The sequence below is a fragment of the Chaetura pelagica genome, unplaced genomic scaffold (assembly GCF_000747805.2).
Source record: "Chaetura pelagica isolate M959 unplaced genomic scaffold, ChaPel_1.0 scaffold344, whole genome shotgun sequence".
Classification (NCBI taxonomy): domain Eukaryota; kingdom Metazoa; phylum Chordata; class Aves; order Apodiformes; family Apodidae; genus Chaetura; species Chaetura pelagica.
The window spans coordinates 11,447,668-11,472,508 of NW_009953098.1; positions in this window are offsets into that span (position 1 = coordinate 11,447,668).

Consider the following 24,841-nt stretch of genomic DNA (forward strand, 5'->3'; position numbering starts at 1 on the left):
TGGTTTTTGTGTGTGTTTTTTTTTTAGTGTGTTGGGTTTTTTTTCCCCCCCCAAGAAGTAGTTAATATCTTAGTTCTAATGCATTTTTCTAAGCTTAGCGAAATAAATAAAGCAATGAAGTGGAAGGAATACTGTTGACTGTCAATTTTACAGGGTTCCATAATTACTGTCTATATTGCGTGTCCCTCTTACTTTCCTAGGAAAAAGGGATGATAGCTATCAGAGTGTTTCTTTGCCAGTTCTTGTCCCCACATAACAGAAAACAATACAGAATAAAAACACTGATAAATAAAATAAAATGCAATAAGATTATTCAGAATATGCAAGTTGAATTGAAATGGAGCCTAGCTTGTGATTTCTGTTTCAGTCACCTATTAAAACTCTTGATACTGCTAAGATTTTGACTCTCTCTGCATTTTACCATAGAAATTAGTAAAAATTAGTAAGCAAAGAAGGGACAGTTCTCCTCAAGGCACCTTTAAAGATTAATCACCTTAAATCTACCAGAGAATTATTTTTGTTGTTGTGAATATTTCATAAGTGACATATACATTTCAACTTTGGCAAATTGGGAAGGGTAATTGAGGAGACTTCCCATCTAGCATCTGGCATCAGTTTTAACTAGGCTTATATTATTGTGTGGTCTCAAGCTCTAAATGGAACATGATAGAAATAAGTTGTGGTTAGGAAGAGAAAGTAACGGTAGTGAGATGGGTTTCCCCAACCACCTTATTGTGTAATGTTAGCTTTGATTTCAACAGCTGGCTTGAATAAGATGTCAAAGTAAACAAACATATACCAAACCATAAGGCTTTTCAGAATAAGTCATTCTACTATACCTAGAGAAGAGCTGAATATTGCAGACTGCACTGTTGTATTTTTAATAAATACTTGATAAGGAAGGCTTGCTGCTTCAGCATACATTTCAATGAAATAAGCACTTAACTGCTCCATCTGTTTAACTGAAAACAAAGGAAAACCCCCCCAAAATATTTACTTGGTGGTTTTTTGACAGTAGTCCTTGCTTCCATGATTTTAGATTATAGACTTTTATATCTGCAGTAATGAGCATCTCAAAAGTTAACTTGAAAAGTTCTGAATTACTTAGACTAAGAGGTACAGCTGTCTTCCACCTAGGACTGTAGCACCTGGTTTCACAAAACAAGTGAGAACTACCCCTAACTGATTAGGGCTTTTTTTTGTTTTTGAAAATGAAAAAAGCTTCTATTATGAGTTTAATCTCCTATACATAAATTTGCATAGCTTTTTGTAATATTGTAAAGATTCTATGATTAAAGACTACTATATACAGAATTTTATTGCTCTGGGAGGAAAGGCATGTTAATTTCCACAGATTCTATTAATTTGGTTTATTGGTGCTTATCTGCATTATAAATCAATTACTTTCATTAAATAGTGCTAACTCATCAACTATTCTAACTCAATTATTTAGTCTAATGTGATGTTGCAGCTGCTGCACTGCTGACCTGTAAATCTCTACATTGAATATGTAAGTGTAGCAACAGACTTAAATAAGCAAAATATTAATGTGATTTAGAAATGTTCTGGGTTTTTTTTTTAATATGCTTAGCTGTTTGGAGTACCTATAGATGTGCATTCACAGACAGTTTCCTCAAGAGGAGGGTTGTAATTTTAAGAAAATTAAAGTTACCTGATTACAAGTTTTTAAATCCATAACATACATTCTTACCAGTTTTATTTAGCTTGGTCTCAGCTTGGGTGCTAAATTGCTTTGGAAGTGATAGAGAGATTCCTCTTGGAATTTGATGGGGTTTTATTATTTTGCAGTCATCTTAACAGCATGTAGGACTACCTGGTCTTTGTATTAATGTAGCAAACTCCAAATCAATTAAAGTTATTGTGTTTGTGAATAATTTTTGCAAGGAAATGTTCATTTAAGCATATTGTCACAGATTCAGTGTTTTCAAAAAATGTGGTGAAAAAGGGTACAACAAATTAAGGAATATTCCTGCTCTTATGGTCAACAAGTTATGTTACTTTCAAGTTCTGTAACTTGCCAGGAGATGGCTGGAACACAGTTCTTAGAGAGCAGCAGATCTTTTAGCTTCAAGCTGGTCTGCACCAGTTTTTGCAGGAAGCTGAGGTGATAGCTCCTATTCCTTGGACAGGAGTTCCTGTGCCTAAAACTTGAAAGTAGAATTCCTGTTTTATATTTAATTTCTAGAATTCTGTGCACTTCAGCTTCAGTTCTAACTGCAGGATTTTGAAGACTCTGTACATAATAATTAAAGTAATATTTCATAATTAAAATAAAAGTTTTTTTCTACATGGTGCTTAGCGTATAGCTGCTTTGGAAAAGGTAGTGCTATTAAATAACAAAGTCCTTGGGAGCATCAATGAAATGTATTCTCCAACTCTTGAAATGTAGCTCTTAACAGTTGCATAAGGTAAGTACTCCCCAGCCCAAAGTAATGCCACAAAGTAATGTATTTAGTGATTAAGTCTGAGAAGGTAATTTGCAGGGTATTTTAACGTTAACTAACTTTGCTGCTGGAAATGTTGCAGCTCTGCTCTGGTGCATGTCTTCTCCCCTTGCAAATGTAGTATCCTGTTGGCTCTACAAAGTCAAAGGAAAAAAACTCCCCTGTAGTAATACAATATACTTTTTATAAGTCATCTTAAGATGTAAACCTGGCAGGTTTAGAATCTGGCTGTTGCCCTTTGAACTTCCAAGAACTGCTGGTATATTTTTCCATGGGAATGTATGTTGGGAACAGTCCAGGTCTTGAACTTGGACTGTAAAGGTGAAAGGATTGTTTCTGATTTGTATTAAGCAAGTTTTATTTGTGTCCAGCATATTTGCATATAAGATAGAGCTCATTTTAGACAGAATGATGAATACTGCAGGATGGCAGGATCAGGGCAACCTACCAAATGATAACTGGTCAAAGAAAACTAAAAATAAGTTGTTAACTTTGGCAGACCTACATCCTTTATAATCAAATGCTATGTGCTACGGTGTGTGGCCAAAATACATTTTGTTACACTGAAGGACCAGGATAAATAAAATCTACTGTGCTAAAAAACAACTTTTATTATGCAGTGTAAATAGGTATCTCACAACAAGAGCTGGGAAAAATTCAATAAGCATTTGAAGTTGGAATTTGATTCAGAGGCTTACTATACCTGATAGCTTATTTCTCAACTCTGTTCCTGGCAGGCTGGTGAATTTTTTCACTCAGAAAAAAAGATGCTTCATATTTTCTCTTGCAAATATATATAAAATATTCTTATTTGTTTTAATGACCTTTGTAGAAGCCAAAGTTTCTTTCATCAATTATTTTTTTTTTTCCTTCAGAACTAGTAAGCTCCAAGGGAGTAGAGTTTTAAATTAATTGAGGGTTATTTTTTTATTATTATGATTACTATTTCTCTTTGGTACTTTAGTAATTTAAAAATACAACTTGCTTTGATCACCACTTTTTATTTTTACAGGTGATTTGGATGTTGCAGGGAACACATCTTCTGTTGTACAATGTGGGCTTGTTTGCTTGCTTTTCATCCAGTCTAGCTTAGCTACAAGTGTCAGTTCTCTCAGCAGTACTTAAGTTTTTGAGGTGACGATATAAAATAAGACAATAAACTGTGGTCTGTATATTTGTTCAGTACCAGAAAATCTTCCTAATGAATGTTGATTCATTCCTTGTATCCAAAATACTGGTTTTAAGTATGATTCATAAATGTTCCTCCAGCTTTCTTTTTTCTGATACAACACTACAAAACCTTGGAGAAACTGACAATTTTAAGGATTTACAGTATGGTGCTACTGAATTAGTTAAAGCACTATCTGAATTGTATTCCTTAGTTTACTATTACATAGTGTAAATCTCCCAACCTTACTAGCAAAAGAGGCTTTGGTCAGAAGTGCAACCTTGCAGTAAATTACACTTAACATTAATATGGTTAACATTTTTAACTGGTTAAAGTGCACATCTGTTCAATATAACCTGCTAATTTAAATGGTTAAAATCCATTATATTGATGAAATTTTGTGGATGGGTATAAACCTCACCTCTACTGGTACAGGTAGAATAAAGAGCAAGTAAGTGACAGTTCTTCTAGGTTTGTTTGCATATCCCAAGATTTTACTGTATGATGTCTTTAGTCTAGTTAGTTGGACTGTGCACTTCATCTTGGGTGACCTGTGTTTTTGTTCTGTTTCAGACCTAAATAACTAAACTTGAGTAGATGGTTTATTGGTAATTTCCTCAAGTTTTCCTATAATTTTCATGGCATTGTTTCAGGCAGGGATTGTCTTATACAGTTTACATCTATCTACCTACCTATCTGTCTACACTCAATTTGTTTACTTGAGATTTTGATGTTCCTGGTTTTGCTTTCTCATCCCAGTTGTTGAAAGTGTAGTTAGGCAGCTCTTAGTAAGAGCAGCAGCTGATCTTTTGTAGTTTGGAGTGACAGAGGCTGAACCTTTGGTAGAAAACATAACTAAAGAGAATAATTGAAGCTTTCAAAATGTTGGGAACGATTGCAACTTAGCAGATGTTGCTTCTGGCTCTTAGTGTAGCGTTGTAGTTGCTGTGCAAAGAGAAGTTAAGAGGCCTTTTCAGAGTGTGGGATTAGTAATATCTATGGCTTGACACAGAATGAAATTTTTTTAGAGATAGTTGTTTTTAAGGTGACAACAAAAGCTCAAACCTTTATCAATGCCAAGCAGGCTGAAATGTATGAGGGCTTGAATCCTGAAATGCAGGATTTCTGAGAGTTTCTTTGTTAAGTGTGTGCTGTAAATGGAATACTATATTTTGCTTGTAGATCTAATAATTTTTTACCACTTTCCTTGCAAAATAACAATTAATGTTTTCAGATTTTCTTAGTATATTCAATTAATATTTGATTGTATCATATTCTGTAGGTAATTATGTGAGAAAACATTGCCAGGCAAATTTCAAGACTAGTATTTTATCTGGGTAAAAACTGCCGTGGCAACAGTTGGTTTTAAGTGTGCTTTGGTTTCATGGGTCCTGGTACAAACTGAGAGGAATTTCGATTTGTACCTGCTCAGCAGTGTTAAGCTGTGACCAAGGAATGATCTGACATGGAGGGCAAGAAGGTCCAGCTGCAGAAGGGATGAAACAGGCTGGAAGCTGGAATGCTAGAGACAGAGCAACTCCTTGTGAGTCTGTGAAGTTTCCTGTGGTGATGAGGTATGAAAGCTACAGTATTGTTTTACAGTGGTCCGGGAATTCCAGTGGTGAGGGAGTGGTGGCACCTTTGGGCAGCGGATCTGGGCAGGGAGATGAACCCAATGACAAGATGAAGTGACCCATGCAGATGCTTACAGGAATGATGCTGGTCCAACAGCATTTAAGGAATCTGCTGGTGACACCTCTTTGCAGACTCCTTGTAGAACTGCTTATGGTCAGGACTCTAGCCAATGCACTGCTAAATTATTTTCTTCTGAAAATATGCAGTAGTTCATCTGAAGCACATCTTGCCTATGCTGTAACACACTTAGTTTTATAAGAAGTGAACCTGAAGACAGGTTCTGTAGCAAATCTGCAGAATTTTTTTTTCAGGTTAGAGTTGCAAGATCTCTGCTGCAAAGTAGAAGACTGTTTCAAGAACTGCAAACCATAACACCTGAGTTTTCAGTGCATGCTCAATTACATGAATGACAGCTTATATTTTAAAGTGTTACAATTTACAGATTTTAAGAGAGGAGAATTGTTTCATTTCAGCATCAGAAATCAATGGAAGCACTTGAATTTCTTCATTGATAAGCATTTATCACTGCTTAAATTTGCTAGCCCTACAGCTAGGTTACCCTCTACAAATCTGCCTGCCTCTTACAAAGCAGGAAAATGCAACTGGTGTTCCCAATTGGTATATAATTGCCTATGGCATATATATGTAGAAGTTAGTTCCAGTCTGTTCTGCTAGAAAATACCCTCTTTTTGCACATTATTAAACTACCCATGAACAAAAAGTTGACTTTGTCTTACCCCTTGAGGTTTTTAATAGTTCTGACTGTGTGTATTCTGTTTTCGGTTTGACCAGAAATTCTATCCTGTTTCTGATATTTTTTTAATAAGAATATTCCTTAATAAAATAGCAGACATCTCTTGCAACTTCTCATCTGGGATCATCTCATCTGAAAGAGTTCTGAAATTTCACTTGATTTCAGTCTGAGTTATACTGATATATACCAGAGACTTAAAAACTACTGCCTAAAGCAAAAAACCTCAAGCAAACCCCTAAACAATATTCAGGCATACTGTGCTCATCCTGACTTTTTTTCTTTCTTATATTGTTGGGGTTTTTTGTTTTGTTTTAATGCTCAGTGCTTTTCACTAGAATGCTCTGTGTTCTTTTGTTTCTCTTCTCAATATTAAGACATTTCTAGGGTAACATGCACTTATTTAAGGATTGCTACTAAACTATTTAGAATTTTTGGCTTTGGCTTCTGATTTTATGAATACTACAATTATACAAACCCATAATACTAGATTCAGTATGGCAATAGTCACCAATGGAGACAACTGTGTTGCTCTGGAGACAGGATTCCTGTGTTTTTTCTCCTTGTTATATTACCTCTTTAAATATGATGTTGCATTTCAGAGGATGAATGTAGTAAAATGTTTCTTTGTGTATTCCCCTAGTTGTTAATAAAATAAATAAGCTCAGGGAAGTCAGTGCATTTGTCAGCAAAGACTCAGCTTTTTATTTTTATTTTTATTTTTTTTATTCTGCTGTATTAGTTGGAGTGTATTTTCAGTTTAATGCTGCCTCAGACTGCTCTTATATGTACCTTTTCTATCTTATCCCTATCTTTTAATAAAGCAGGACAAGGGTGTGGTTGTCATGAGGATATACTTCTAGAATAGTGTAATAAATGAAGTCTTTATAGGAAGCTGGAAGCGCTGATGATTTATGGCTTTCTACAACACTCATTAGGCATACACATCAATGTGTAACATCCCATAAATTACATTACATGCTGTAAAAGCCATAAATTGTCATTTTTAGTGTGAGTTATTACCATTGAAGACTTATATTCCCTGCTGCTAGTGTGAGTTTCTATGGCTTCCTCACCAATTCCATGACTAATGATTCCAACAACTGCAGGAAGGAGACCAAGAGATACAGTTGCTGATTAGGGAGCACAATTGCCTTAAAGCTGTTAAGTCAGAGGTTAAACTACTTTATAGAGAAAATATGATCTACTTGCCTGGTAACATCCTTACCATTGAGCATTTCTGAATATCAGTAAGACCAGTTGTATTCTTTTACTTCACTGTTTTTAATATCTGCCTACTGAAAACCAGAAAGGCTTTAAAAATAATGGTACCAGTTTGTACTGAATAGTCAGCTGCAATAGAATGAAGATAATCTAAGTCCTCTGGGGCAATTCAGTCTTTCCTGTTGATATGCCCATCACAAAATTTGTAGCAATACCTCAAAGGAGATGTTGCCCATTTTTTCTACAATATACTGTAGTAAATTTTAATACTTTTAAGTGATGAGCCATCAAAACACTTAGTTGTGTGTCTTACTCTATTACAATCAACTTGAACAGAGCTAAACGAGGTGAGAGAATTGTAGGTAGTACTGACTGTTTCTTAAGCAGCACTGCTGTGGTATTTGGCTTCAGGGAAGGCATTGTGTTCCTCCATGTTGTAGTGGTTTTCATTTCCAACTCTATGTAGAAGTTCATGCAAGACAAAGACAAGAAACAATGTATCACAATTTACTTAGTCTAACTTTATACACCTTCAGGGATACTTTCGTTTGAAAAGTGAGTCCTACCTTTCAGGCTGCTGGCTATGAAGTGTCATTAAGAAAACTAGGCACTGCAGCTTGCAAATGCAGTGCTAAACTAAAATCATGACTTTCCCAAGAAATTCCTTCAGACAGATGTTCTTTTCGCTGGAACGCTTGTGTGTACCGTGGTTTGTAGGCAGATTTTTTATTGCCACACCTTCATTAAACCTTAAATGAGCAAATATCTTTCCTTACCCAACCACTTCCAGTTCAGGAAGTGAGACATCTCTCTCTAAAAAGCATCTTGATAATCTTGTTTTAGGCAAGATGAAAACGGTAATTCTGATTAAAAAAAAAATACATCTAACTTTCTGCTAGCCATTTTTGTGCATTATAAGAGAAGAGCTTTTTGTGTTTCTCCATCCCCCCACGTCTTGCCCTGCCGACTAGATCACATTTCTGGCTAAATTATGCCCTCTAGTGAGTCAGCTCCGTGCGATTTAAGTTACAAAGCTTTGTTGTGATGGAGGTGGATTGTTTTTCTCCTTTTCTTTCTCATGTATCTTGGAGAATTGATCAGGCATATTAAAGTATAGCTAATTTATACTTTTTGCTAAGTGAGAAGGTCAGTATTTTAGTATTTGTAATATATTTGTAATATATTCCCACACTTTCATATCAAACTATGCAGAAAAAGGAAGCAGTGCTGTTTGTACTTTGTAATCCTTATGTAGCAATAATTTCAGAGCTCTCAGTTGCATGGACTGCCTTGATGGCAATGTTAAACTAGAGAAGAGGCCAATTATAACTGAAATCTTGCTTATTTTTTGAAGTGGACCTATACTGCATGTAAGTGATATATCTAGAAAAGATCCAGAGAGTTAAAGAAATAATAGTAATAAAAAATATTACTTTAAGTAAATACATAACTTGAATAATCTGTTGTCTTTGATTTAACAAGAAGAAAGTGAGGAGTGATGAATTGCTGTTTGCTCACTTGATCCCAACCACTGTTTGGGTTCAGCTTAAGGACTGCAATTTATTGTGGTATGGTAACATCAGGGTGGGTCACCTGAAGTTTTAAAATGTTAATATATTTAATGTATTCGATGTTTAAATTATTATAATAGTTGGAAAAGTATTTGTAAAATTAATGTTTGGCATTGTCCAGCTCATCCAGACTTGTTTTGAAAACAGATCTAGTGCCATAATGTTGTCTCTCACCATCGTAGTGTAATCAACAAGACTTTTATGATGTCATACTGTACAACACATCCTAAGTAGGAATTATGCATGATTTGAAAGAAATGTTTTGTGTTCAATTTGTATTTCATGAAATAGGTATATTTTATGAAGAACTTTGACCGTCTAATCGTATGGAGTTATTTTGCCACAGAAACAAAGTGTATTAATATGCTCATTTTTGTTTTTTTTCCTGATTCCAAACCCAGCTTTCATGACATTCCTCAACTCCTACATTAAAAGGTTGTATAACAAAATAGTTTCATTTTACAGAAACTGGATCTCAAATGAGTTTTCTTAAGGTACTTCATTTGCTTTGAGTAATTTCATTATTGTTATTAATCTGATTTGGAATAAAGAATACAATTCTTAAATTTTTATTAATGAAATATCAGGTAAGGTTAATTTAGCTGAGATTCTTTACTTGTAATCTACTGTAATGTTTTTGAAACAATTTTTTAAAAAAATCAATGCTTTGCCAATTTGAACGCAGAACATATTGACTTCTTCCTGGTGACATTTATGAGTGGTGGTAAGGGACCATATTTTATAAAACATTAGACATTTAGAATAATTTTTTTCTGAGTTCAAGAACTTTCATTAACATATCTTATGCATAGGAATTCACATGTCAAATGATACTAAATGGCTTTGCTGCTGACAGCTAATTCTGGTCAAGTCCAGCTTTTGACGTGATCTTTTCCTTGAGAAACATTTAAGTGAAGCTGTGTGAAAGCTTTTCTTTATTAATGGTGTAGAAACTAATGTTTTTGGGTAAAGTTAAGCCTTCCATCTACAGAAGAGGCTAAGCAGCATCCTCTGTGGTTACATGTACATGTCTCTAGATGCTGGGATTCAGCGGGGCTGACCTGTCTGTGAAACGAGTAAAGCTCTTTTAACATGTTGTAGTTGTTCAGAGAACACATTGAGATCAAGACAGTTACTTCTGTGGCCAGAGCTCTGTTGTAAGCAACTTTAGAGCCCTACTGTTCAGATATGCTAGACTGTCCAGTGCCTGTTGTGATGATCTCTGACCCTGTTTACAGGGTGGCTATTGAACTCTTACATTTTTAAACAAAAGGTATGTCTCTATTACTGAGAAATGGAGATAGATGGAGAAATAGAGAGAGTGATTTTTTTTTTTTTTCCTTAGGCTGCATACCTGAATGTCAGTGTAAACTCTGAAATCAGCTTTTCATTCTTACTGAGAGAGAAGAAAATGTTCTGTGAAACATCTTAGTATCTGTTCTTATGGAAGACTTTGGAGCTTGTGACGTGCAACTTGTGTATAGACTTAGGGTGTTACTGGCACACTTTTACACTAAGGATCTTCTGCTGAAGGATTTTCTATATTTGATTGTGACCATCAAGTATGGTTTAAGGAATGGAGAAGATGATCTAAAATAAGTACTTTTAAAAACAAAATTTGTGTTTTGACATGAAAGTTCTACAGGTTTTTTTATCTACTGAGCTGATAATTATCAAACTTCCATCAACAACATACATGGTTGTAAGCTTTGTGCAAATGAGTTTTTTTAACCATTTTCCTGAGATTACTGGAGAAATAAAACTAGAAATACAGAACGTACAATCTAATAGTTGAATTTAAGGCTGTCTGACTGCAGTTAGTACTTGAAGACAAGTAGATATGGAACTTCCTTTTCTGTGACAGAGGCTCTGTATGTCCTACATGAATTGCTGCATTGTGTCATACAAACTTCATAGCCAGTGGGAGATGAACAACAACAGTTTGCAAGGTGTTTTGTTTCCCACACAAGGCCTTGTGTAAGTAGGGTATGTGTGATGACTGAAAGAGTCACATGGATAATGTGTACCACATTATTCCAAGTTTAAGAACAGAGTACATGTGGTAGTAATCAGTTAATTTTATGCAATTTGTATTAGAAAGCTCTCAATGCAAGCAAAGGAGAGAACAATTAAGGGGGATATTCTGCATGATAACTTCTGTTCTGGGGACCATGCTCAAGGGACTTTATTTTACTGTCCTAGGCAGAAATCCTGCCATCTCTCTTGCTTCCCATTCACTGTGATTCTAACTGTGTCAGCATGTTCAAGGTCTGTTTTTCAGTAACAGATGCATTTCTTCCAGTTTTGCACAAAGTAACTGCAGCTGTTACTTAATAATAAATATCTCTAAGAAGATACATTTAAACTAAAGTTATATAAATTACTTAAAAGTTATTACACACTTACAATATACACACCAGATTTATTAGTTTTGCATTGTTGAATTGTTTGTGGAGCACATATATATATATCCTTCTGTTCCAAAATGAAAGGGAAGAAAAATTTGGAAACATTTGCTGAAAAATTCTTTCAATTTCTAGCTCGCCTCTCCCTAGCTGTTAGTCAGCTGTGTATATGAGCACTGTCTGAAAATCAGTTGTGCTAGTTGGTAAGATAGCTTGATCATTGTCTTCCAGTTGCAAAGATATTGCAAAGCTTTCTCCTTCCAAAGGTTAAAAACCACTTTCCAATTGCTAGCCTAAATTTATTTATGACCACTCTTTGTCTGTCTGACTTAAAACCTCTAAAGGTCTTTTCCTGAAATGCCCAAAACTGAAGTACCTCGTAAAAACGAATATCTACTCTTCAGAAGAATTTTTAAGAGCCCAGTGAGAAGTCACCTATGGCAGGAAGTGTGGTAATATCTTGAGTTGGAAGAGGAGAGTTCTATTTTGGTAACAAATCCATTATTATTTTCTTTCACCTGTTGGATGTTTAACAGTGATTTCCAATCACAAGAAGAATAATGAATTCTTTAACTTTTCACTGTCTTTTTGTGTTAGTTGTTAGTTTCTATCCAGTATTTCAGAACAGGCTATGTTATATGTCAATATTAGGATACAGTTGACCCATGCTAGCAAATCCCACCAGGTGAATAATAGCTACTTCTGTAGAAAATTTTATTGCAAAACACCTACTAGTGTATACACATAATGGACTGCTGAAGACATTGCAGTCTCCTTAACTAAAATGTTATTGTGCCTGTAACGGGGTCAGTAATCATTCTACTTAAGTAAGTAAAACAGTAATTTTTAAGGGCTAATTTGAGATCAGTATGAATGACAATAACATGTTGTATGAAAGTTGATTCATTTTATTGTGCCTGTAAAATAAATTGCTGCCTTATTATCTGTTAAATCATACTCAAGTTATGTAGGCCTTCTTGAACCCAGATATTGAGGGGGAAAAAAAACACAAACTTTTTAGTGAAAATATTATAATATCCAAATTCTTTGCTGAGTAAAACCAGTAGTTGCATCAAAACAAGATTTGGTCCAGATTCCTTCATCTGGGACAGATGCATGACATCTTGTGAATATATTGTATGTTAGGTAGATGGAGGTAATCAGTTGTGCAGTATAATAGTATGTGAAAGTAGGAACATGGAGAAGGAAATTCCATTCAGAGCCAGTTGCAGATATGTCTTGGAGTAATTCTGTCTTTTCCTTTGCCAATTGGCTTTTAGTTTGCTTCTGTATGAAAAAATAGTTGATACCAGGTTTTCAAACTGGTAATCATCCATTTTAAATGTCTGGAATGAAGAACTGACTTTTGTTTCACGTTTAAAGTTTAGCCCCATTCTGCCTTCAAGTTCATTTATAGATTATAGACACAGATTTTGTCCTTTTGTCCTTCCTCAAAAGGAAACACTTACTGTAAAGGGTAGTTATGAATTTGAGGTAGTCCAGTTGTCATTCTGCTTTTCCAGAAGAGACTGCAGTGAGGACAGTGTGTCATTACTACTTGCTGTGGAACAAGTATTTTCATCTGGTAGCTCAGTGGAAACTAAAAACTGATGATCTTGTGCAGGTGTAGATTTTCTAGGTTACATGACAAAAAAATGCAGCCTGGTGTGAAAACTCAGCTGCTAAATATATGAAACACTTACTGATATCCCCAAGGGTCTTCTAAAGCTGTTAGTGCTGAATGCTATCAAGGATACCCGAAATAACATTGTACTGGAAATTATTTAAATTTCTCTGCGTCTGTAGCAGCAAATAGAAGTTAAAAACAAGAACCACATAGTGCAAGTTCATTGACACTACAGCATGTAATGAAGTTGTGTGCTGAGAAAATGAATTATCTTTTAAAAAAGTAAGTAGAATACTACTGATTTCCAAGGAAGTTTTTTAATTAAAGGGTGTTGATGGTGGGAGCCATAGGACTTTAAGGGAGTGTTATTTCTTTTTACTGTGTAAAAATAGACATGTGACTTAAAGTAGACAAGTAAGTCGAGGAAAGCTGCTCCAGAGCTGGCGTGACCCACAGCAGAGCGGTAGCTCTTGGCACACAGGGATTCCTCAGAGAGGGAAAGGCCAGAGGAGCGGAGAGACCCAACAGGAGCTGGCAGCTCCCATGGGAGGTACTGATCAGGCCTGGGGAAATTCATGTAGGAACTTCATGTTTTATCCTCCTCTGAAGGCTTTGAAAGTTAAAATGTCATGGGATATAGGCATGACTAAATTGGTAAACATCTTGTAACCTAGCTTGTGTAAACTGAGGTGAAATGCAGAGGAAGGAACTTATTGCTGTCGTGTACTCCCAAACGGGGTTGCACTGAAATTGTAAAATGTCTGTGAGAGATCTTTTTCCTGGCATCTTCTTTACAAAAGTACCTTTTTGTTTGGTTGGTTTATGGTATGTATGTTCTTGATGAAGACTTCTTGTTAGTTTTCTTTCAATATATTGTTAGAGGAAAAATTAATGCCAAAACACCTGAATGATTGCTGCCATTTTCTAACTACCAATGGTTATAATAATTCCTAGGCAATATATTTGTGGCATTTTTAATAACAAATGTTATGGCTAGTATAATTTTATGGATTAATATTGCACAAAAAAAAGCTGTGAAGCTGCACAATTACTGGAGGACTTTATGATTCTGCCAATCAGCAGGTAATTAAAAATAAATAAATTGGTGGACATGCTTCAAGGGAGTAGCAAGGTTGACAAGACTGCATTGTTTGCCTTCAGCAAGGTAATTTGCTAACAGAATGCTGCATGTCAGACCTTGGATTCTTCTTTTGACCTCTATGTAGAAGGTTTGAGAGAACCAAAATAAATCTCAGAACAGCAGTTAAGAGATTAAAAAAGTAGATAGCTCATGTGAGCCAAATGCTGAACGCAGCAATGATTACTGGGAAGAGAGACAAAAAGCCAGGAGACATAGTTTGGGCATTCTGGAAATGGCATTGATAGAATAGATTTCACTGGCCAGGGGAAACTTTTTATTCAGTGGTAGGGAAGAAAAAAAAAAAAAAAAAAAGTGGTGAAACTTACTGAGTCATTCTGAATAAATATGTTACAGTGGACGATGTTTTCACTGAAACAAATATTTTCTTGTAAATGTTTAATGGCCTAGTACCATTAATTACATATTACCTCAAATGTATTTGTTTAAAAGCTGTGGCTGTGGCAGGCTGTGTGCTGGTGAGGATCTCAGGCCGTAGCAGTTGCAGGGCTAGGTGAGTTGGCAGTTTGGTGGTTGCCCTCTCAGACACCTGGTAAAGCGAAGATACTTGTTTCTGACAGTGCTAGCTGGAATATGTATACAAACCTTCCTTAAGCCACATATCCTTATAAGTAACAATAACAAACAGCAAACAATATTACATGCACATGCACCATTAAGCATAACACAGCTGTTCTGTCCTTGGACTTCATGTTTGCACTTTGCTGTGCTAATAAAGAGATTATATGTAGTTTTGACCTTACAAATAACATTTTAAATCAGACCAAAACAGCTCATACTGCAGTCAGACCAACTAATGACTTAAAGCTCTGTTTAATTCTGAGGAAATACATGATTTTTAACAAGTATGGCAGAGTGACACGGGTGGTTTTGTGATTCTGTGAGCGTAACAATAAGTGACTTTTCCTTCCAGCTTTTTCTTGTACCTCCTTGGGCACAGATTAAGGGATTTGTCTAATAACACTCTCCTTGAATTTGAGCTCAACACTGAATATTTACTGTAGAAAATGTCAAATTGTGAAACATTTTTTGCTTTCAGGTGGGTCTTTTTCTTGTATCTCCATCAGTGAACAGAATATTAGAAATTTTGCAGGTTGCACAATGTTGTGTGTGACATAATCCACCTTCAACCACAGCTTCAGTAAGCATTTTACACTGGGGTTTTTTGTTTTGGTTTGGTTTTTTACGACTTTTAATCCAAGTCCTGAATTTCACTGAACAATTGAATTAGAAGCAGGGTTTTTTTTAATAGTATATAGACAAGTTGCAGCTGGGATGCAAATTTATATACCTATTTTTTTTCTGTCAAGAAGAAAGAGTAAGGTATATTTGCATAATGAAAATCTTGAAATAAATAAGATCAATACTCTGCTGTCCTTTGCAAACTTGGAGAAGGAAAAAAAGTCCATTGCATGCTAGAGAAAAAATATAGTTGTCATCCTAAGCAGCTTGGGGGAGGAAGGAGGAACAGTATGTCTTGCTGGACAGTGATGCTATGGGAATAGCTGTCAAACTATATTGATTGTTTCTGTGCAGCTGCCTCAAAGAATTTCTACTCCACAAAATCAATAACAACTGTTCATCAATCTTAGCCAATTAAAATGGCAACTAAAAGTTTTAAGAGTTTTGGTGATTTATGCTTTAAAATTATACCCAAATTAGTCTTCCCTATTTCCACATAATACAAGGATGTAAAAAAACCCCAAACAACACAGCAAAACCCAACAGTCTTATTCAGTTTTCTCTCCTCAGCTTTACCTGATTCAGTTTTGTGAATTTGGAAGTGTTACTGTATTTAGTCTGTGCTAATTTGTTAAGTGTAGAATTTCTTCACTTGTTAATCTCTTGTGGTGTTTTGTGCATCAGTGTTTAGTTGCACTTTAAATTATTGAGTTAGAATCTGGTAAATTGATATAATTTGTACTGATTTACCATAATTAAAATTATTTAATTGAGCTACTTTTGTGTTTGTGCTAAGTACAATAGTGTGTCAGTACTTAATAGCTTTATCACTCAGTTTTCATGATTCTCCAGCTGTAATTGGACCTTTATATACACAGTTGAAGTATTTCTTTGAATTATATTTCCTTTTCAATAGCCTAACATTTTAGCAACATTTTTTGTTTGAGCATAATTTCTTCTGCTCCCTGACACTTGGTAATGGTACATAAGCAGGAATTACACAGGTACCTGCTTTATACCTATAAAATCACTATTTTTTGCTTGTGAAAGAGCAGTGTCATACATATGTTTCTGGTAATAGAAGTAATTGTGGGCACACTACTACATTTTCCTTGAGTGACTCTTCTACATACAGCTTTTCTAATAAAAAACAGCTCAGTGAAAAGATGCAGGTTTAACGTAGCATTACATCTGATAATGATTTTTTTTTCACTTTTTTGCTTGTTTGGTCATGTGTTCCAGCCCTGTGATTATCTTCATGGCCTTTACTGAACACACTGCATTATGTTAGTGTCTGTCCCAGATGGGGGAAGGTGTCCAAGCTGCCCAAAGTAATCCAAATGTGGTCACATAGGTGCTGAAGATGGAGAGTAACCAGATGAGCTTCTTTTCAAGTTTCTTGTCTTCTTTTAAGGATACATACTTAAATTTTTAGAGCACAGTTATTTTTACTCAGAAAAGCAGCAAAAGTTCTTATGTAGAAATCTTGGCTTTATCAGCAAAGAAAAAGTTAGGGAGGTTTGTATAACTGTATCTCTGTAAAGGGGGAAAAAGTCTTTGAAGTCTCTGTGGGAATCAATCTCCATTAAAATTTAATAAGTAAACTACCTTGATATTTTGATTGTGTGGGATCAAATGAAAAAATGCAGAATACTTGGTAGCCCAACAGGTTCTAAGGTATTATTGCATTAGTGATCTAGAAGCTGTTCATCAAATTTGGAAAGAAAAGGAGAAAACCAAAATGTTAAATGTTTTTGAGATTCCAGATGTGGTTTGTAAGCTATTTCTGCGCTTTTAAATTGAATGTGGAAGATAATTAGTGGGGCAATTGTAGACCTATTAAACGAGGCAGTGACATGACTATAGTTTTATGGCAAGGTATTTTCCGCATTTTAAATAACAATTGAAACAACAGGACACTTTAATGATACAGTTAAGCATGATGAATCTAGATTATCTTTCAGAGAAGAAAGTGTATGAAGGAGTGTGTGAGAGAATTTAGTAGGAGAGAAGGGGAAAAAGTAGGAAAATGTGGATGTGGTGTTGGTCAGCTGAAAGGAAAAAATTAAGACAATACAACAGTGCATTGTTATTGCTATTTTTTTTTTTTCTTTAATAGATGTTAAAAGGACCAAGTTCCTTATATTGTTAGTATGTCTGTCTTGCTGCAAGCCAGGTCTTTTTTGCAGTTGAACAGCAGCCTTGTCTTTTCAGCATGCTCCTGCAGACGCAGCCGTTTAACTTAGATACATGAATTCAGCTCTTGAAAGAGCGTGTACCAAAGGTTACTCTTTGTAGTACAGTATTGTTCCTCGAAATTTTACTTAATAATGTACTTGAAGTTTATTTCTAACAACAGCTGTTTTCAGGTCCTTGCGCTGCATCAGTTTCTCATTTTTTACAACTTCTAATTACTGGAAATGCTCAACATGCCCTTTATCCAAGAAGACTGTTCAGTGATACCAGCTTGATTAAAATTTGGTTCATGGAGGTTAAAATGGAATTTGCAGGTCATTATTAGGTGATTCTAGTGGCAGTCTATCAAAAGTAATCTTTACTCATGGTTTACAATAAAATAACTATTTTCTAGCCTTTCAAGAGGAAAAAGAAGAGATGCTGCCAGTCTGTATGTAGTGTGCATCTTTCAGTTGAGCTGAAAGCCAGAGAAAATGAAATCACATATTGGCTGAACCAGTCCTGACCTTCCTTCCATATCCTATTGCCTGTAAGTCTTCCAAGTGTATGCAACTCTTTATGATTTTGTCTTTTTTTTCTTTCTCGTCCTAACTGAAACAAAGTTTTCACACCCCTTTCTTTATAGCATAGATTAAAATTAAGGCTCTGTGTATTTAAAATAAAAAAAAAAAAAAAAGTGGGTGGGTTACAAGTTTAGTCTATTGCATAGTGTTATACATCTGAGTCATTCAAATAGTCCTTCAGTTCAAGCTGAGCTCTGGAGTTTGTTATGTCCTTGGCTTTCATTAGTTGGTATTTTTTGACTGGGCTCTAACATAATTGTTACTTGTAATAAGTTCCACTGAGCATTTTTAAAACTAATAGTGCTGAATGCTTTTTAAATAGCAATAGGGCAGTATTTTCAAATAAATATTTTTGCAATAGCACATTCTTAAGGTAGTTTTTTTAGGAAAGAAGCCACATGAACTTTTTTTTTCCAGAAATAGATTCATGTAGGTGCAATAAAGGTGGTCTAACGTTTGTGGCAAGCCTCTAATGGCAAGTTTTCTGAAACTTATCCTAGCAAAATGTCAGTTCCTTGCTCAGGAAGTTATTGGGAATCAGCAGTGTTACAGGAAGGTGAATCTAATCAGTGACCATGGTGAACTTAGCCAAGGAAAAAAGACTTCCTGTGTATTGTTAATTCTTTTAAGTATACTGACATAGAGCCAGGTAGCAACACAGGTATTTCTAGAACAGTTTCTTGTTTTGTTTTTATGAATGGCCTTAGACAAAGGTAAGTGTTTAATCAATATTTTTCTTTTTCACTTATCACATAAAGTATGACAGGAGAACCACTGTCTGAAAAGTTTATCTGGGCATTTTAATGATTTACTGTAACTCATTGTTTCAAAAACTACTCCAAAACTGAAATCATGTTGTAAATACATGTGAATTACAGTTTTGAAGTGAAATGACTAAATGCATATTTCAGGTTTATTTTCTCACTGTGTATGGCTTGTTTAGTATTATTCTTTTCACTTCTTATACTGATTCATAATATGAGAACTCACTAGATCAGAATCCACGGTTTGTTTTTCTCTCAAATATAAACTAGTGAAGATAAATCTCATTACATTGTACAACTGAAAAATACAAGCTCTTCTGAAAGGAAGAGCACATTTAAGCATCAAGTCTTTTTATATATGCCTATCAGTGTCAGTCACACCTATTGAAATGTGTGAACCACATAAAAAGCTTTCATTAGTGCTTCAGGTCTCAGGGTATAAGCCTTTTCTGATTAGTAAAATTAAATAGCCATTGTCAAATTCTGATGAAGTAGAAAGAAGCCGTTTGAAACCTTAGAAAGATCTCCTGAATGTAGCAGTTTCCTCATCAGATACTAATTCTGTGTCCATAGTGTATAAATTAGTGGTTTCTCAACAGCTACACCAGGTATAATCTTACCTGCCTGTGCCATAGATACTGCTGAGAAATAGGTGACAATGCAGTTGACTCCAGTGTGGAGCCCCCATGCAAAACTCAGCAGTCCTCTCCAGACCTGCTCACACTTCAGACTTCTGTTTCTGCTGACACACTGTAGCAAGGCTTGGAACTGGTCTGCTTCAGCATTGGTCTATAGGGATGAAGTTAAATATCAACAGTCATTTCAACCTGCCTGTGTTAATATTGTACATCCTGTATATTTGTAAATACTAACTTCATGCTGCTAAGTCATTTCCATTTTCTCATTAGAATGTCTCTGAATGAGAAGCCTTTTTTTTTTTTTTTTTTTTTTTTTTTTTTTTTTTTTCCCTTTTTTTCTTTTTTTCCTGAAAGGTTTCAATAGTGGTGACTGAATCTGAAGGATTTATCTTGAGAAAAAAACACTTTGTAGGACTGGCATGTATCTTTGGAATATTTTGTGATTAACTAAGGTTTCAAAGATAATGGCTGACTCTCATCTTGTTCTCAGTTTGTCTGCCAGTGTCTGCAGTTTCCTCAGCCTTCAGTAAGATGGGGAACTGTAACTGGGCTCTGAAGAGCCAAAAGTCTGTGACCCTTCTCTCAGCTTCCTGTAGTAGGAAGGAGAGGAAGCTCAACATCGATCTTGTTATATAATTTACTTTAGGCTTAATAAATTAAAGCTGCCCAGAAGTGGATGTTTGGCTTGTTGGCTTGCTATTCTGAAAGCTTCACAAACAGAGTTATCCACATATGCTAAAATTAAAAATCACAGATGTCACTCTTCCCATAGACAATTGTAACAGTGTGTCCCTTCATTACTGCAAATCATGGTTTCCTTTGCATGTGATGGATGCTGTCTTGTACTTGAAACAGCCTTTTAGCCATGTTTATGGGAGATACAGGATCCTTTGAACAAAGACTGATGGGTAAACTAAAAAAAGGGAAATGAAAATATGCAAGGAAATGTAAAAAACTCTTCCTGTGCATTTGAAAAATTACTTGCAATAAAGTTCTTAGAATTACTTTTATCATAGCATGGGGCTGAATTACTAATGTAGAAAGACAGAACACAGTAGTCTTCAACATGAGATGTATTGTTTCCTTTAAGCATAATTCTTGTAGGAAGAAGGTTTGTCTTAGATTAGTGTGATTTCTGTGTTATTCTTTCTCCTCTGTGAAATTTCAGTTCAGATACTTGTAAGAAAGATTTCAGCAGGAAGTTCTGAAACTTCAAGCAAGTTTGAGAACATAAAATGTATTTTGACCTTTTGGTGGTGTTTTGCAGAATTATTGTGCAGATCACTAAGCCTTCTACTTGATGGTGAAGGGAAACAGTCCTTGCTCTGATCTAATGATTAGCCTTAAAACTGCTTTGTCATTTGAGGTACCTTAAGACTATTTCCAATTCTATTGCTGTGAACTTTTAAACATCTTCAAATCATAAAACTCAGTTATCAATGCACTATATTTTGGATTACATGACACCTTTTAAAACTCCACAAAAACAATGAAGAAAACCTATTTTTAGAGCAATTATGCTTTAAGTTAGTTTAAATTCATTCTCTTTCAGGATGAATTTGTGAAGAGTTTCTGCTTCTTATTTTTTATGCTTACTTAATCTTTAAATACAGTGATAGCTAGCAGTAGAAAAAAGCTGAAAAAATACCCAGTGTGTACCTTAAGTAAATGAGACTACTTAAAGATAAAACTGTAACATCCCATGTACAATCTTCATGCAAGGGGAAAAATTCCTTTTTATGATAAGGCTTTATCCAACAAGTACAAGTTAATAGGAATTTAGTAACTTTCTTGGAATATTCCTTAACAATGGCTGCATTACTTATGGTGTCTCTTGCTTTCTTCTTGGTAATTGTCAATAACAGTAATCCTCATATGTCATTTTCTCCCTCCTGAATGCTTATGGCTGTTTGAAAAGGGTTTAGAATACTTTGTTTAAAGAAGATGGAGGTACAGATATTCTGCAATCCCATGTTCAGATATCTTTGATCATCTGGACTTGTGAATGTAATTTTTTGGGGGGACATGAATATTAGAAATTATCAAAACTTTTGTCCAATAAATAGTCTGGAGAGAGTGCCATAAAAATACCATAAAGATGATGTGCATTTGCTGTCTTGGATATGAAAGCCTATGATACTATGCTGCAGTATGATACAAAGATAATACAGGCTTTCCTATTTATCTTTCAGAAAAACAGATAAAATAAAACAAAAATGGAAGGGCTGCATTAGGAGACAAGACAAATTTTCGTGCCTATTCAGTCTGTTTTCTGAAAATGGAGTTGAAATTTCACTTTGATTACAAAAGGCTTGATGAGATTGTGTGAATAGTTACTGTTCTGTCTTGAAGTTGAGTTCTGAAAGCCTTGTAAAAAAAGTAGTGCGAACATGTTAACCAGCACAGATTAACTATTAGAGTCCTTTCTCAACAAATTTCTAATAGATTTCTGAAATACTATTTAGTATATTGAAAAAGTATGCTATTTTATTTATAGATAAATCAGTTAGTTAAATCTACTGAATTAGTGCTGTACAATTTTCTGTTTCATTGGAGAGATTGCAAAGAAATGTATCATGAGGGGAGAGAACTGAAAAAGCTGGTGGAGAATGTGGGATGAAAAGGAGAGAAAACAAACTCTTGTGTAAGGGGCTGTGTTTGTAGCGTGGAAAAGGTTGTTGAAGATGTAAGGCAATGTTGCCTTGGAGACGGGTTACATTTGAAAAAGATAATATGGTCTTTACATATGCAGAGGGAAATTTTTTTTTCAGTTGTTCTGACTGTTCGTTGCTATGGTAATGAAAAGAGTTGACCAGTAATTTGAAATCTGATAGCTTTAAGATTTAGCTATTTATTAAGCTGCACATTGTAAGACAATTTCAGGAACAGCAGGGACATTTGTGTTGTTAATACTTGTCAATTTTGTGTGTATTTTTATCCTCTTTAGCCATATTTCCACCCCCCCTTGAATACTGACAACATCTTTTTCCTACTGTCTGCTTTGCTTTTGTTTTCAGATTTTGTTGATCAGATGTAGAAATTTGTTTTCTTTTCCTCTAGACATAGTGGATGTTTCAGTTTGAACTACTTCCAAAACAGTCTGTTAGTAAAGATTGTCTTTTAAAAAATGTGTTAAGACTGTGTAAGACTAAATTACAAACATATCTTTCATGGGTGGCTCTAATAGGGTCTCCTTAATAAGATGTGAAAAATGTTTTACACAGAGCTGGGGTGTAGGCCCTATATAGTATTGGTGAAGAAAGACTAGATGAGATAGATAATTTTTATTTCAGTTACTTATGACTTTTGGAGTGATTTTTTCATGTGTGCATCTCTTAAAAGAAACTTACCTGAAATTATCAGTAAAAATAGATTGTTGTTTCAGTGCACTATGATATTGCTGTAATGTATTGTTATAACTCTGCAGCTGTAAAGCAGTGACATTTCATACTGATAGCAGGATTACTCTGTGTCAAGTTTAGAATTAAGGCCTATGTTTTTGTGAACTGCAAACATAAAATGCAATTCTGACTTGAGATAGGAAGGTCTGCATATGCGTTTCTCAAATATCTCCACCTATCTACTATAAAATATCTGTCTCTCTCTCCCAAAGTCAGAGTGAACATCATAGCCTTAATTTAATTTTAAAGGCCAGTCCTTCAAAATTATATAAAAAATGAAGATAATGAGATTGTAGTCTAAATTGAAATCGTGAAAGGGTATTACATTTTGGGCTGACTTTATTCTCCCCTTATTTTTTTAACTCCTCACTTTATTTTAATGTGATGCTTTTAGACTTCTATTTGTTAGCCTAAGAGCTGAAGCTATTGTTGAAATATTTTGTTTCTAATCCAACATTCTGATACCAGGAATGAGACTTTAAAAGAAGCAGAGAAACCACAAGGATCAATCTTCTGGTGGTGTTTCATGAAACTGATAAAGGTTAATGCCTATGCTTCACAAGCCCTCTGTAGCTACTTTTCTTTTTTTTTTTTTCTTTAAATAGGCCTAAAGAAGGTGATAGAATTGTAGAAAGGTGATTCAAATATTAGGTAATGTTTTAGATACCAGAAATATGTATTACTGTATTGAAGTGACTTTGGTGCAAATAAAAAAACAACTTGTTTTATTTTCTAAATTTCTTTAAGAATAACCAAAACTAGTATACAGTGTATTCTAAACTCTGGACAGAAATGTATGTCTTGTAAGTGGAGCCTTAGGCTTGAAATGTTTAGTGTGGACTATTTTTTTATTTGTTTTTTTCTGTTTTATTTTTGTTATAGGGAAGTTTAAATTATTCTGTAGAATTTTACTGGGATGGGCTTACTTTGATATGTTAGCACTGAGTTTCAGTGTCAGGGAAAGGTCAAGAGCTCTGCCTCTTCTATGAATCAAACCTATTATAAGATCAACCACAATTCTTTAATCTCTTTTGTAGGAAAGGTGAAGGTGAAGCAAACTACACAAATATTTCATTAGTGCTCTTTCCTTCCCTGGGTGACCATGCTGCAGCAACTCTTTAATGAATTAATCTCTATGTAAGAAAATATTACAAGAAAAAAATGTTGCTTTTCTGCAAGGGTGGAAGCTTGGCTGGGAGTGCAGACTGCCTCAGTGATGGAGCAAATTTAGTGTATCTTGTGTGTCCTCTGTCACATCCACTCTTGCCACTTTGGGAAGGAACAGGGTCCAGTTACGGTTTCAATTCAGAAACAGCTCTAAAGGCATTTTAAAACTGCAGGGCATTAAGCAGAGCAGAGAATGGGTGCTCTACAGGGAATTTTGCCTTAGTAACACAGAAACCATTGTTTAGTTTTTAGTGCTTATAAAATAATTCTGTTAAAAGATTCAAAATAATGCACAGGAAGAAGAAATGAAACTGGGGTAGATAGAGCATAAACCTTGTATCCTCTCACAGTGACATTAGACAGTATGCCTACCTAAAAAGGGACACAGTTTGTACTCAAAAGCAGAGCTTTGTTGAAAGTTGCTAGCCTCTAAATGCTAAACCCCTCTAGAGTAAAGTTGACATTTCCCTTGACTTGGTGTGTGTGCTATGTTCGTTATTGCAATAGATTTTATATTATTACTATGTCAATTTCTGAAATAGTGCCCTATTATATGTAGATGTACTAATGCCTTTGGGAGGACTCTATCAAGCAAAGTAAGTTGCAATAGCCTCGTGTTTTTTAAAGTTACATCATATTTGTGAACCTTTGTTTCATTTTTCCAATAGCAGATTATTTATTTAGCAGCTGAAGTTAACAACACAAAGGAATTTCTTGGGCTTAGTTTCAGGATTTTTCTAAATAGAATTAATTTTAAAAAGATACAAATACAATAATAAAAAGCTTTTAAAGTGTGTTGATTTGGAACTCCTGATGAATTAAGGGGAGGAGAAAATAATGAGATGTGAAATAATGAGGCATATGGCTGTAAGATGTTTCTGGTCAAATTTTTTAGGAGAGGAGTAATGAAAAGGAGCACCTGTAT